The sequence below is a fragment of the Rhinoderma darwinii genome, chromosome 3 (assembly GCF_050947455.1).
Source record: "Rhinoderma darwinii isolate aRhiDar2 chromosome 3, aRhiDar2.hap1, whole genome shotgun sequence".
Taxonomy (NCBI): Eukaryota; Metazoa; Chordata; class Amphibia; order Anura; family Rhinodermatidae; genus Rhinoderma; species Rhinoderma darwinii.
In genome coordinates this window covers 18860313-18877388 of record NC_134689.1, presented here as the reverse complement: position 1 = coordinate 18877388, position 17076 = coordinate 18860313, and positions in this window count along the sequence as shown.

The window sequence follows — 17076 nt, the reverse complement described above, 5'->3', positions numbered from 1 at the left end:
GGTCTGCCTGTGCTGGCTTGATGCCAGTGGTGGATTAATATGATCTTAGGCCCTGGGCTGTGCACAAGTTATGGGCCCACATACCACACGTAAGTATCACCTACATGTCAAAGTACATCACATGCCACTCTGCAGACTGTCTCTTAGCCTGACCATCTGCTGCCACTCACACTTCCCCACCACAGTAATGTACATAGATTGTAACACCAACATTACCAATAATACCCCATACTGTTAATGAATAATACCCCCATACTGTTACTGAATAATACCCCATACTGTTAATGAATAATATCCCCATACGGTTACTGAATAATACCTCCATACTGTTACTGAATAATACCCCCATACTGTTACTGAATAATACCTCCATACTGTTACTGAATAATACCCCCATACTGTTACTGAATAATACCTCCATACTGTTACTGAATAATACCTCCATACTGTTACTGAATAATACCCCCATACTGTTACTGAATAATACCCCCATACTGTTACTGAATAATACCCCCATACTGTTACTGAATAATACCTCCATACGGTTACTGAATAATACCACTATACTGTTACTGAATAATACCTCCATACTGTTACTGAATAATACCCCATACTGTTACTGAATAATACCCCCATACTGTTACTGAATAATACCCCCATACTGTTACTGAATAATACCCCCATACTGTTACTGAATAATACCCCCATACTGTTACTGAATAATACCCCCATACTGTTACTGAATAATAACTCCATACTGTTACTGAATAATACCCCCATACTGTTACTGAATAATACCCCCATACTGTTACTGAATAATACCCCCATACTGTTACTGAATAATACCCCCATACTGTTACTGAATAATACCCCCATACTGTTACTGAATAATACCCCCATACTGTTACTGAATAATACCCCCATACTGTTACTGAATAATACCCCCATACTGTTACTGAATAATACCCCCATACTGTTACTGAATAATACCCCCATACTGTTACTGAATAATACCTCCATACTGTTACTGAATAATACCTCCATACTGTTACTGAATAATACCCCCATACTGTTACTGAATAATACCTCCATACTGTTACTGAATAATACTCCCATACTGTTACTGAATAATACCTCCATACTGTTACTGAATAATACCTCCATACTGTTACTGAATAATACCCCCATACTGTTACTGAATAATACCTCCATACTGTTACTGAATAATACCCCCATACTGTTACTGAATAATACCTCCATACGGTTACTGAATAATACCACCATACTGATACTGAATAATACCACCATACTGATACTGAATAATACCCCCATGTACTGTGTATATATATATATATATATATAATGCTGTCATATATTGTACATATAGAGTCCAACATATGCTGTAAGTATAATTAATCAAATCACTTTATACTCTGTACATTATATAGCGGTGTTATAGGTGTGTACACATATAATACCACTACATATTGTTTGTATAAAAAATACTGCTATAACTGTAGAATATAGTACCATTATATTCACTGCACACCTATTATACTGCTATATACTACACTCACATATAATACCGCTATATACTGCATACACCTATAATCAGGGGCATAGGTAAAGGCTCATGGGCCCCGATGCAAAAGTTCTTATTGGGTACCCCCCACCCACAAACTTCTCATGCCCGACAGTCTGCAGCTTTCAGTTGCAACGCTGGGTCTCCTAAGTGACCCAACAATCCAGCACTAGCAGCCGGGGCGTCACTAAGGACTTAAAATGTCAGGGGAAATAGCCCCAATACATATGTGTCTGCCCAAAAAAAGTGTGTGTGTGTGTGTGTGTGTGTGTGTGTGTGTGTGTGTATAGCACTACGACCCTATAAACTATGGATAGGATACATTGGCTCAGCAGACAGAATCACACATGATAGGATTAGATACAGTGGCTCAGCAGACCGTATCACACATGATAGGATTAGATACAGTGGCTCAGCAGACAGTATCACACATGATAGGATTAGATATAAGGCCCAGCAGAGTATCACACATGATAGGATTAGATACACAGCTCAGCAGACAGTATCACACATGATAGGATTAGATACAGTTGCTCAGCAGGCAGTATCACACATGATAGGATTAGATATAAGGCCCAGCAGAGTTTCACACATGATGGGCTTAGATACACAGTTCAGCAGACAGTGTCACACATGATAGGATTAGATACACAGCTCAGCAGACCGTGTCACACATGATAGGATTAGATACAGTGGCTCAGCAGACAGTATCACACATGATAGGATTAGATACAGGTCGCTGACATTGCGGCTCCAGCGCTGGACCCAGAAAAGGTAAGAATAATAATTGTTTTGCTTTTTTATGTGTTTCTAATTATTTTTGTGTGTTTGTGTTTTTTTACAGGTTCGGTTGTTGGACTTCGGATTCGAGGACAATTTCAATGACAGCGTTTTTTTATTCTCAATAAAATGGTTAATGAGGGTTGTGTTTTTTTATTTCAATAAAATATTTTTTCTATGTGCTTGTACTTTTTAAAACGTTATTATTACCGCCTTAGTAATGGCCGCTGGCTGATTGACAACCTCCATTACTAAGGCGGGGCTTAAAGAGGCTCTGTCACCAGATTCTCAAATCCCTATCTCCTATTGCATGTGATCGGCGCTGCAATGTAGATAACAGTAACGCTTTTGTTTTGTTTTTTTAAAAACGTTCATTTTTGGCCAAGTTCTGAGCTATTTTATATTTATGCAAATGAGCTTTGAAATGGACAACTGGGCGTTTTTTTTTTTCGTTATGTCCAACTGGGCGTGTATTGTGTTTTTAACTGGGCGTGCTTATGTGTATGACGCTGACCAATCAGTGACCAGTCAGTGTCATACACTCCTCAACATCTGCACGCTCCTCTCCTGAAATATTCTGTGCTGCTGTGAACTCTGCTCTTACCATTACGTATCTCTCAGTCTGTTACCTCTCCTCCACTCCTGTCCTCAATAACACCTTCACGATTGGCAAATCACCACCCCGCACAAGATCCGCACGCTCATCTCCTGAAATACTCTGCGCCGCCTTAAACTCTGTGGACAGGTCAGGTTCCTGTTTTTTTTAAATGCTGCTGGGGAACCCGCTCGATCCACTATATAAGGCTGCGCCTCCATCCTCTTCTGCCCCAGTCACTTATTCCCAAGCACTGTAAACTTTCAGATTGGTTGCGCCGTGAATATTCGGAGAACGTGATTGGTTTATGTGCAGGGTAATTAACATACAGACAAGCTGTAGAAGACTGACTAAGGGCTGACCATTTCATTGAATTCAGTCTTCTACTGCTTGTCTGTATGTCTGTATGTAACATTTTTCATAACCAGCCAGATACAATAAAGCAGCAGCAGCCTAGCATCACCAGGGTGGGAAGGGCCACTGTATAAGGCCTTCCACAGCCTGCTGCCGCCCCATTGCCCGACCATCACTACAGATGGTCAGGTACTGGATCGTACCCAGCTCTTCCCAGCACCGCTGGTGGCGGTGGGTACCGGGGTAATAAAGAGGGTTAGTGTTCGCCTCTGCACCGGCTAAGACTAAGCCCCGCCTTAGTAATGGACGCTGTCAATCAGCCGGCGGCCATTACTAAGGCGGTAGTAATAAAGTTTAAAAAAAAACACAAAGACCTAGAAAAAATATTTTATTGAAATAAAAATAAACCACACAACCCTCATTAACCATTTTATTGATAATAAAAACAGCCGTCATCGAAGTAGTCCTGGAATCTAAAATCTTGTGTAAGAAAACACACAAAAAACGATTAGTAACACGTGTTAGGCTTAGATACAGGGCCCATGTGTGATACTGTCTGTTGGACCCTGTATCTAAGCCAATCACAAGGTAGGCTTATATACAGGGTCAGGCAGACAGTAATCTTATACAGTAATACAGGGCCCATCAGACAGGATCACACATGGGCCATGTATCTAAGCCTACCATGTGATTGGCTTAGATACAGGGCCCAGCAGACAGCATCACACCATCTGTGATCCTGTCTCATGGGCCCTCTAAACCTGCTACATCGTAGGTTTAAAGGACTTGTCCAGTCCCTAAACATTGATGGCCTATCCTCAGGATAGGCCATCAATAGCTGATGTGTCGTTGTCCGTCTCCTGGGACCCGCCAATCAGCAGTTTTGAAGGGGCCGCAGTACTCGTACGAGAGCTGCTTCCCCTTCATTTCCCTTACTCGCTCACACTGTGAATCGCCGACACCGATTCACAGTGTGACCGGAATTAAGTGACAGGAATGAAGGGGAAGCAGCTCTCGTACAAACACTGCAGCCCCTTCAAAACAGCTGATTGGCGGGTCCCGGGAGTCGGACCCCGCCAATCAGCTTCAGCAGACAGGGATATTAATCTTACTCTACTCTTCAGCCGCGGAGGAAGCTCTGTCCTAACTCTATCAAGGATCACGATGTTGTGTGCGGTGAATAGCGGTGTGACGTCATGCGCTGCGCACAGCGCTTGACGTCAGGACCTCCACTGCGCCCCGGAACCAGGAGGGTAAGTACTGTCAGTTACTATAGTAACAGGGGCCCGCGGCCCGAGTTACTATAGTAACTTTTTATTGATGTGGTGCGGGGGGCTGCGGGCCCCCCTGGCTTCGGGGCTCGGTCGCAATTGCGACCGCTGCGACCCCTACAGCTACGCCACTGCCTATTATATTGCAACATACACTACGCACAATACTGCTACACAGTCTACACACACAATACCAGTATATACACTATATACTCTACACATCAGTTTTCCCACTATTTACACAAAAGCACAGCAAAAACAGTTTCTAAATTATTGCTGCAAAACTACAATGTGTGAATGACCTTACAGTATCATATGTACACGAGAATCATATATATCCACATATATATATATATATATAAATATATAACACACACATTTACACACTCATACACACACTTACCTTCTATGTGGGATCTCTCATGCAGTCTCTTGAAACAGCAGAGGCATCCCAGGACAGCAGATATAACCAGCTGCAGAAGTAGCTGGTCTGTTAGACAAATAGGGGGACACAGCACACGAGAGGAGGGGGGCAGAGGAGTGAGGGGGATACAGGGGACACAGGAGAGGAGGGGGCAGAGGAGAGGGGGGGCAGAGAAGAGGGGGGGGGCAGAGGAGACACAGAAGAGTGACACAGGAGAGGAGGAGGACACAGGGGAGGACTAGACACGGAGCTTCCTCTGTGCAGACGCTGAGGCTGTGAACTCTCCCCTCCCCCTTTTCTCTGCACCGACTGCTTCAGACGAAAGGGAGAGCGAGGGAGAGGACGTAGTTTGTTTGCACAGCATTCTCACCTCATTCGTCTGGTCACTTGTTTGAGGAGACGACCGCTCCTCCTGCAGACCTGATCCTCTCTGGTGGCGCGTGCTTCATACAGCATCAGAGAGGAGCAGGAGTGTGGGCACGTCTGCTAAGTAAAATAATCCCCCTCCCCTGTCCAGTCCGTCTCTGGATCAAAATGCCGCACCCCACTTTCAGCTGGGCTGCGCCGCCTGAGGCTGTCAGCTCACATTGCCTCATGGTAGATGCGGCACTGCGTACACATAAATCATAGGGCCCCATTGCAAAACTCAGTTTAGGACCTACTTCCCACTGAGAGCTCTGCGAAATGTGTTACGCCTTTATTAAAGTTAATGTCCATCATTCTGATTTTAGGTAAAAAAATCTTTGTTCGCCTCTTAATAAATTTGGTAAATCAAAAATTCAATTTACGCCTGCTATAAGCAGGTCTAGATCTGCGCTACAATTTGCGCCATTTTCTGTCTTTAGAAATCATAAAATCTGTCAGACACTTTCCGGCCCTGCCACTCCTGGGTAACCCTACCCACTTTTCTAGACACTTTCCAAAATTGGCGATAGGAGAGAGGTCACAAATTTTAGTGCAAATATGGCATTCACCAAAATTTACTACTTTATTATGCCAGAAAAGGGTTGTAAAGCTTATAATAAATCCCCCCTCCCCTGTATGTATAGGGTAGCTTTATTTTCTGACTTGATACATGATATCATTTTGGCTACATGCAGCCGCCACTAGGGGGAGCTAACAGCATATGAATTTCTGCATCTAGTCTGGAACTCAATGAAGCTGTGTGACTGTATGCAGCTCCCTCTAGTGGTGACTGCAGGTAACTGCAATGACTGTGCTGAGGAAAACAGGGGAAGCAGGTTCAGGGCCAGGCCTCCTCCCACTGTGGGCCACACAGCAGAATTGGTGGGCCAAAATAATTTTATTTTCAGGTCCCTAGTTGGTTAATCTGACTAAGGCACTGTGACTAATATACTGTGTTGGGGGTTGGGGGTGAGCATGATTGGTTGGATCAGACAAATTTTAGTTAGGAACAAAATGAAACATCCACATTTCATCAAATTTTTTTTTCTAAATTTATCCAAAATTCTGTACTAATTAATTTCATTATTTCTTTTTGAGGGACAGAACCCATTTTTTCTGTTACAGAGCTTATTTTCTTCCGTTTACACGAATGCCTCCATAGACTCTCAAGTCTATGGGGATTCGTGAAAACGGGACCTGCACGGGGGCAACGTGGACGTGAAAAACAGCCGTTCTAGTACCTCAGGGGTTAAGGGGTGATCCAGATCCTCTCTATCAGCGTCCGACAATGTAGGTAGAGAGATATTAACAATATAATCAAGTTCCTCCTTTATACCTATACCGCTAGAGGAGTATAAATGCTTATGATAAGATTGCGGCACTCTCAGTATAGCAGCGTCTTCAGCGACTATATCCCCCTGAGAGGTTTTCAGTTTGCAGATGTGAGACCGGTCATCATGCGCATGTAGAACAGTTGGCAGCAAATGCCCAGCGCTCTCTCCTGCCTCAAACTACTTCTGTTTGCCAAAATTGGCGTGTGAAGAGTCTTTTCCCATCTAGACACACGAATAGCCGAAGGTCCTGCAATATATGCTCGTTCCGTGTCGCTTACCCTCCCTTGTAAGGTAAGCGTCAATTCCCGACTCTTAGTCTTATGTCTGCTAATGTCACTAATACACATCCCCCAAAACATAGGCTTTCATAGTATCCCACACCCCGATATAGAGGCCATGCCCTTATTAACATCAAAGAACTCTTGTATGATACCAACCATAGAGGTTCCCAATAGGGTAAACCAGTACGGATTAAGGCGCCATAGACGCTTATTACATACCAAGGCATTACCCAATTTTAAGCGCACCCTAAGAGGCGAATGACCCGGATTGCTAATTGGCAAATATTCCACTTCATCTACATCGGATCCTAAGGGCAGATCAATCCTAGATGAGTGGTGTTCAGGCGAGTAGCAGGAATACTGTCGGGATTGGGGATTCCTAAGACGCCTATACGCCAGATGTCACGCAGTCCAAACTCTGCCAACACCCGTGCAAGGATGGGGGAAAATGCTGTAGCATGGATTATCCCTGTATGGAACTTATCGTGATGAGGATGTAGATAATTGTTATAGTCTCCCACCGTAAGAACAGGGACATCAGGGGATGCAGCTACAAAAGATACCGCCTTCTTCAAAACTTCTCCAGAGTATGGTGGGGGTATGTGGATAGCGATCAGAATGAAAGTAACATTATAGATCGTAAAAAGTAGACAGACATATCTACCCTCAGGGTCTGCTGTGGATCTAACGCTCGCCAATGTGATGGCTCTATGGATAAGGACGCTGACACCCTCGCATGTGTAGAATATATGAAGTGGTATCCGCTTCCCATCCAGGAGCGATGAAGAGACTGAGTCCTATCATTAGTCAAATGAGTTTCTGAGAGACATAATGGCCACTTGAAATTGAAGGAGCCAAGAATAAACAGAGTATCTCTTATTTGCATCCCCCATACCCCTTATATTCCACGCAACTGTCTTTAGTAAGTCCGCCATAGAAAGTGCATTTTAACTCCATACATCAAGCATTGCATACGGTACTGCATTACATGTAGGTAAAAGTTTTGGTTATGAACCATGGCTAGTTCTATTAGTGGTCCTAAACAAACAATGAAAAAAAACTTGCACAAGACATTCCCCTCCCTGAGAGAGGATGAAGGCAATTAAAGATCCTGCCTTAAGCGGAAATGTCTACATGTGAAGATACTAATACTGTGAAAAACCGTGTAGGAGAACATTTCTCCGGCCTTGGTATACATTGCTGGTCACTTATTGAGAATCAAGGAGTAAAGCCTATTTCAAAGTGCAACAGTCCCGCTCATAAAGTATCCCATGATTGCTAAACATTACGGCAGGAATCGTTACCAACAGTAGGTCTTATGGTGGCCGACCCACCGTGCGTAGTCTACGCTCATTTCTGTCCAGCCACACCAGGCCATCTTTAGGTGTATCAAAGAAATGCAATTCTTCAATGGCTGTTACTTGTAACATTGCAGGACAAAGCATAGGGTAAGGCTCGTTCATCGGCTGATCGTTGCGCTGTTTACACAGAGCAATGTTCGGGAACGAGCGTTCACATGAATGCCCGATTGCCTGATAATTGGCCCGTGTAAAAGGACCTTAAGGAACTTGTAAGACTCGGAGACGTCTCCATACGTCCAGGAATTGAGCCCACTTTTTTTGGACATCCAGAAATATAGACGTTTTCCTGCCCTCAAAAGTTAGGGCGTCGTAATCCCTGGATTTCCTCAGTATCTAATCCCGGTCCCTGAAAAGCAGGATTCTGAAAAGAATAGGACTGGGGGGGCGGGTGGGAGAGGTCTGGATAGGACCCGGTGCGCTCTCCCAATGACAAATAATGATGATAGAGTTTCAGGGCCAATAGTTGTACTGTGTTTTCTCTGGCACCCCCTTCAGACATAGGTTGTTCCTACGTAGCCTTTTCTCCAATTTGTCAGACTTGTTTATCAGCAGGTGAACATTATGTAGGGCCCTCTGTAGGTCCCATTGGACAGGGGGCATTTGATCTTCCAGTGATCCTACTCTGCCCTCCACCTAACCCATGCGCTCGTTCACTTTTTGGACATCATGTCGGATAAGTACAATGTCCTCTTTAAGGCCATGTGCACATTGAGAGTGGCCAGTGTAGAATTGCATTGGGACTCGGCTGTAAAGATGTCGGCTATTGTTGGGCCAGGTACTTCTGTGGCATCCTGTAGACTTGGACATACCTCAGTATAGCCCTGTGCTGCAAATTAATCAGGATCAGATACCAGGCCTTATGATGCCCAAGGCCCATGATACTTTGTTAATAAAGTTTTTCTGCATTGAAGATGGTAACCGACAACGGCTTTGAGTACATTTTGTGGTCAATCCGTGCCACTTTGCTACTCCCTCACCACACACATCCCAGGACCCATGTAAATACTTTCATGGCAGAAAAAAATTAGAATATTGTATAAGTATCTGTCATGGAGAGAGGATGTATAATGTCATTGCAGCAACATTATAGTCAGAAAAACCTGAAAAACCGATGAACACAGAGAATAACAGCATTATTGCTCCCCCTAGTGGCAATATTACAATATAGCAATATTATAATATTCTTTATTTATATAGCGCCAACATATTCCACAGCGCTTTACAATTGGGGAAGTAACAAACAAGTAATCGAAACTAATGAATAATGAGACCAAAGGAGATAAGGAGATAGGGTCCCTGCCTTTAAAAGTTTACAGGTTCAGCCTCTGACAAAATAATGCACGCCAAAGATCCATCAGAAGACAACTACAGTTGGAAGTGACTTTGGAGCCAATCACTTCCCACTAGGATCTATTTCTTATGGGATGATTCACGAATAACCTATTACATATTATTGCAATTAAAAGTGGATGTGTAGTTGGGTCCTCCTCAGGTTGGGTCCAAGGTACCACAGTCTGATACTGGCCATAAATATTACTTGTTGGAATACTCCTTTAAGAATGGAATATATTTTTGAGAGGGCACTTACTTATACATACAATATGATTGAAGGAATTCATATCAAGATAACTTCATTTAACTTAAAAGGGATGTCCGAGTTTTTTTTAAGGAATTATGAGTTAATAGCAGGGGTCTCCTGTTCAGGATCCTCATCTCTTGTCCAGATTGGAGAGCGGTTACATAGAGCGTCTCTCGCTCTGGAGTACCTGTCCTGTCCTGCATTACACAGACAACCTATTGTTATAAATAGACACTGTAATACTTCATTTCCCCTGTGGTGGTGCTGCAGGAAAATGAAACACTTACTGGTAGGTTTCCCAACAGACTATAGGTGATCGCTGGGGGACCCAGCTGTAGAACACTTTGTAACCAACTTATTGTCAAAGGGCCCTTCTAACAAGTAGGGATTGTCCAAATCGGAGAACACCTTTAAAAGGGTATTCCCATCTCAGGCATTTATGGCATATCCACAGGAAATGCCATAAATGTCTGATAGATGCAAGTCCCACCTCTGGAATCCGCATCTATCTCTAGAACGGGCCCCCTGACCCCCGTTCTACCTTCTGTTGTTGGGTTCCAGCCGCTAACTGATGAGGTGACCAAAATTTTCGGAAACTACTGAGCGTGTTTTGCTACGCTATTTTCGAAACTCCCATAAAAGTGAATGGGAGTTACTGATACAGCGTCCGTCAGTGGGACAGAAGGTGGGACAGGGGTCAGGGGGCCCCATTATAGGGGTAGGTGTGGGTACCAGAGGTTAGACCAGCATCATCTATCAGAAATGTATTGGCATATCCTGTGGATATGCCATAAATGTCTGAGATGGAAATACCCCTTTAACTTTATTTTGAGTTTCTTCAGTATCACATCCTGTGAGTTACAATAAACTGAGACTGGAAGGTGACTGAAACTTTAAGACCAGTAATATCTAGCACAGCGACACTTATATGGTCCGACGAGGGGCCGTATAATGAAGACTCTGCTGGCCTCAGTTTGCTTCTCTCTCAGAATTAATAGTGTAATTAGCGCTCAGTGAAATCCTCTGTAGAAGAGATTGAGGCATTCTTCCATGTCAAGGACTACAGAAATTAAAAGTGCTAGGTAGTTAAATGAAGGCTAAATAAATCTCATGAAACGCGTTGGGCCATACAAGGAGTTTGATGGGGAATTTTACGTGAAATGTAAATGTAATTTGGTGTAATCTATTACAATTAGGCATTTGTTCTAAATATAACTATAAGGGGCGTGAGAGCAATTGAGGCTGATGATTTAAAAAAAAAAATGAAAATCGGATGATTAAAAACAAAACTATACAAAACAAAGCCCAAGGTGAATTGTTTTTGATGTGTAAATTATCATATAACCAAAATGTACTGTTTTTTTGAAAAGTAATCCGTTTTTAAAGGAACATAACTTTTTTTGACAAGACCTCAATTGTATGGGGGCCTCTCCCGACGGCAGATGTTTGGGGAAGGAGGTATCTGGTATTTTAGATTTCATCATACCCGATCCTTTGGGTGACTTATTATTTTATTATTTTCAGAATAATATCCCGCTGTAACTGGGACTGCACATCTAGTTATACGCCACAGTTGCGTCTTTGAATCAGGTACCCGACAACCACGTTATCAGTTACGTGACTATCAAGTCATTGAGCGATGTGTATGTGAAATCAGAGAGTACAGAAGCCGCTTCTGTCCTCTCTCTTGGGTGCCCGGCCATCTCTGACATCCGGGCACCCACTTTGCAAACGTGCATTGGGGTGGGCTTCATGTGATGGACACAGAGGTGCATGGCTCGTTACAGTTACAGCACTGAATAACAGCAAGCAGAGATCTTGACCGTGAGGATTTAGATCTATTACTTTAAATTAGACAAAAAAATTATACAAAAAAACAAAACACTAATTTGCTAAAATCTGACAAAGGTAGGTTTCTCTTTAGACTTAGACATAGATGATTATGATTGTCGGACTTGTCACTACATTGGCAGCATGTTCTTGGTAATAGGTTCCTTTCAAAATGTAATAATGCGTTCAGTCTTTTCACCTGTCTTTTCCTAGCCAATGGCTCCCCCAAGTGTCCATTCCCTATCAACACACTCCTGCACTTTATAACCCTCCTCTTTTCCTAGCACTCATGTACTTTTAATTTAGTCGAATTACTGTTTGATGACATCATCATTACAGACGCAATGACATATTGTTGTAATTTGCTAATTATACAATTAGGGTGCCACCCAGCCGGTAAGCCACCAGCCCAGCCAGTATTCAAATGAAGAAGTTAGTGCCGGTAAAAAAAATTCTCTGGCAAAAATAATTGGTGGTGAAAAACTTTAAGTAACTGCAGTCAATGTTATAAAGTAAAAAAAAATATTACTCACCTTTTAAATCCTCCTGCCACTCCAGCGTCGGCGTTCCAGTGGTCCCCGCCAGTCCTGCAGCAATGATGTCACATACATCATTCACGTGAACACTGCAGCCAATCGAGGCTCTTCAGGACCAGCAAAGACCACCGTAAAGTCAGTGCTGGAGCGGCAGGAGTATTTAAAAGGTGAGGAATCTTTTTTTTTTTATTATTTCATAACATTTATTTTCTTTTTAGTCTGGTCTGAGGTCTAAGGGGTTTGGATTTACAGGGGGCATTGTGTGGCACTATCTACAAGAGGCACTGTGTGTGGCACTTTCTACAGGGGGCACTGTGTGGTACTTTATACAGGGCACTATGTGTGGCACTTTCTACATGGCGCTCTGTGTGTGGCACTAACTACAGGGAGCACTGTGTGGCACTCTCTACAATGGACACTGTGTGGCACTCTCTACAATGGACACTGTGTGGCACTAACTACAGATGGCACTGTGTGGCACTATCTACATGGAGAACTGCATGGCCATGTCTACAGGGGGCACTATATACGGCACTTTCTACAGTAGGCACTATGTGTAGTATTATCTACAGTAAGCCCTGTGTGTGGCACTTTCTACAGTGGTCACTGTGTATGGCACATTCTGCAGTGTGCACTGTGTGTGACACTTTCTACAGTGTGGTACAGTCTGGCACTCTACAAGGAGCAGTGTCTGTGGCACTTACTACAGGGGGCACTGTGTGTGGCACTTTCTATGACTCACTTTGTGGCACCATCTACAGGGGGCACTGTGTGTGACACTTTCTACAGGGGGCACCGTGTGTGACACTTTCTACAAGTGGCACTGTGTATGACCCTTTCTACAGGGGGCACTGTGTGTGGAACTTTCAACAGGGGTCACTGTGTACCCATGTCTACAGGGGACACCTTGTGGCTCTATCTACAGGAGGCGCCTTGTGGCACTATCTACAGGGGCCACTCTGTCTGTGCCATATTCTATTTGCCATAGAATATGGCACTGTTTGTGTCCCATACTACAGGGGGCACAGCATGTGGTACTAATATTTGTATCGGGTACAGCCTATGGCACTATTTTTAGGGGCATAGTGTGTGATACTATTTTTATGGGGCACTGTGTGTGTGTGACACGATTGGATTGAGGAGGCACAATGTGTGGGGCGTGGGCTCGGCCTAATGGAATGCCTATAAGTTTTACTCTGACAGTCAATAATGCTTTAGTATACAAATTATAGCAAAGCATTATTTAAGCGATCAAAAGATCACATTTTGGTGTCCTCTGGTGGGACTAAATAAGTAGAAAATAAATGTTAATAAAGTTTATCAGAAAGACAGTGCACAGTGGTAATAAATAAAATAATAGATAATGATATAATAAAATAGTGCTGTGGTTCGATCTAGAATGGAGATTTTTTTTTTCCATAAAGTATAAACTAAACTAAAAAGTACACATATATGATATCGCCACGGTCGTAATGACCTGACCAATAAAGTTAAGACGTTATATAAACCAGTTATGGTATGGCAGTGTTATCCAGTTATGGTATGGCAGTGTTATCCAGTTATGGTATGGCAGTGTTATCCAGTTATGGTATGGCAGTGTTATCCAGTTATGGTATGGCAGTGTTATCCAGTTATGGTATGGCAGTGTTATCCAGTTATGGTATGGCAGTGTTATCCAGTTATGGTATGGCAGTGTTATCCAGTTATGGTATGGCAGTGTTATCCAGTTATGGTATGGCAGTGTTATCCAGTTATGGTATGGCAGTGTTATCCAGTTATGGTATGGCAGTGTTATCCAGTTATGGTATGGCAGTGTTATCCAGTTATGGTATGGCAGTGTTATCCAGTTATGGTATGGCAGTGTTATCCAGTTATGGTATGGCAGTGTTATCCAGTTATGGTATGGCAGTGTTATCCAGTTATGGTATGGCAGTGTTATCCAGTTATGGTATGGCAGTGTTATCCAGTTATGGTATGGCAGTGTTATCCAGTTATGGTATGGCAGTGTTATCCAGTTATGGTATGGCAGTGTTATCCAGTTATGGTATGGCAGTGTTATCCAGTTATGGTATGGTGGTGTTATCCAGACACGGCATATTGGTGTTATCCAGACACGGTATATTGGTGCTATCCAGTCGTGGTATGGCGGTGTTATCCAGACACGGTATAGTGAATTCCAATGATTCAGTGTAAGTAGTGTACATATTTATAGATATTCAGTGCCTGTGTAATGTTTAATTAGATATAACTATAAAAGTGGGCACTAATGCCAAAAGTTCGTACAGGCGTTGGCAGCACAGATCATAAACCTTTAATAAAGTGGCTAGAGTATATTGGTTCAGTGTTTGTACACCAATACGACACTATATAAAGGCAATAACAAATGTAATCATGGTCTGTTTGCCATTAAGAAGCAAAATTCCCTACGTGTTTCTGCACCCCTTATCATCAGGGGAGCGTCCTCAGGGGTACAATTTGCCTAAAGAGTTCTAAATGCCGGTCACCACATATTATTATGTGTTTGTTTGCCAGCGTGCACTGGACACTGATGACTGGTCCAGCGCGCGCTGGAGAAACCCTAGAGCCTGATAAGGCTTAGCCCCCCTACTCTGGTCGCGTCAATGGGAACCTCCACCAATAGTCATGTACTACATCAGAGTGATGTATGCCGAATGGTACAGCCTCTTAGTAACGTTGCGGCCAATTGTGTCGATGTATACAGAATCAGTGGTCACCAGGGGAGCTTAACCCCTTAATGACCAGCCTATTTTAAACCTTAATGACCAAGGTATTTTTTACGTTTTTCCATCGTTGCATTCCAAGAGCTATAACTTTTTTATTTTTGCGTCGACATAGCTGTATAAGAGCTTGTCTTTTGCGTGACAAGTTGTATTTTTTAGTAGCACCATTTTGGGGTACATATTATTTATTGATTAACTTTTATTAACTTTTTTTGGGGGAATAGAAAAAAAATAGAGATTTTGCTACACTTTTTTGCGCCCTAAATCTACGGCGTTTAATGTGTGGTATAAATAACACAATAACTTTATCCAGCGGGTTGTTACGATTGCAACGATACCAAATTTGTATAGATTTTGTATGTTTTACTAGTTTTACACAGTAAGGCCTTATTCACACGAGCGTATTTAACAGTGTCATAACGATGCCATATGTGCGAAAATCACACAGCCACGCACTAAATACAGATGACACACGGAACTGCAACTGCAAAAAGCGCACGTTCATGTGAATAAGGCCTAAAAACGCTTTTTTTTCAAAAATGTTTGCTTTTGTGTCTCCATATTTGAAGAGCCATAACTTTTTTCTTTTTTTTCGCTGATGCAGTTGTATGAGGGCTTTTATTTTGTGGAACGACTTGTAGTTTTTATTGGTACCATTTTGGAGTAGATGCGACTTTTTGATCACTTTTTATCCCATTTTTTTAAAGTCAGGATTCACAGAAAACAGCAATTTTTCCATTGTTTTTTATTTTATTTTTTACGGCGTTCACCGTGCGGGTTAAATAATGTAATAGCTTTATAGTCGGGGTCGTTACGGATGCGGAGATACCAAATATGTGTAACGTTTTTGCTTAATTTAGTTTTTTTAATAGTAACGCAATTTGTAAGGGGAAAAAGTGGGTTTTTCTTTTTTTTTCACATTTTTTTTTAATTAACTTTCTTAAACTTTTTTTTTACTAGTCCTACTAGGGGACTGTAATATGCGATCATCCGATCGCTTTTATAATACACTGAAATACTTTTGTAATGCAGTGTATTACAACCTGTCCGTTTAAAACGGACAGGCATCTGCTAGGCCATGCCTCCGGCATGACCTAGCAGGCATTCACTACAGGCAGACTTGGGGGCCTTTATTAGGAGACACAGACACTGTGATCTTATCGCCGGGTGCCGGTGGGATGAGAGGGAGCTCCCTCTCTGTCTTCATAACCACTCAGATGCGGCGCTCGCCGCATCTGAGGGGTTAAACGGATGAGATCGATACTTATATCGATCTCACACGTTTGAGCAGGGATGCCCCCAGCCCTCAGCTACTTCTGGTAGCTGAGAGCAGGGAGATTTAACGGCTCCCTGCTTTGTTTATTTATCCTGATGTAGCGCCGTGAAAAGGCATATGTATCAGAATAAAGCCCATTAGTGGCCGCGTATTGGCGGTCACTAGCAGGTTAAGGCGGCCAATATCTAGAAGTCGCTATCAACCACAACCACATACAAGAAGCATAATGGATGCGAAGTAGGTGGTCCAAAATGTTGGACCTTATTGAAAGGTGACATTAAGGACTTATGTAGAGATGAGACTTAGATTCTAACGCTACATATGGTTGTGCCTCCGTACTGTAAACAAAGACGCTCACTGTAGCTAAAGATGGTGGCGAGATACCTGTGGTAGTATTCCTCTACATCAGTTGAAATCAGGGGACCCTATTCTCCTTAAAGAGGCTCTGTCACCACATTATATGTGCCCTATCTCCTACATAAGGAGATCGGCGCTGTAATGTAGATGACAGCAGTGGTTTTTATTTAGAAAAACGATCTATTTTTACCACTTCATGAGCGATTTTTAGCTTTATGCTAATTAGTTTCTTATTGCCCAAGTGGGCGTGTTTTTACTTTAGACCAAGTGGGCATTGTACAGAGGAGTGTATGACCCTGACCAATCAGTGACCAATCAGTGACCAATCAGTGACCAATCAGCGTCATACATTTCTCTCCATTCATTTACA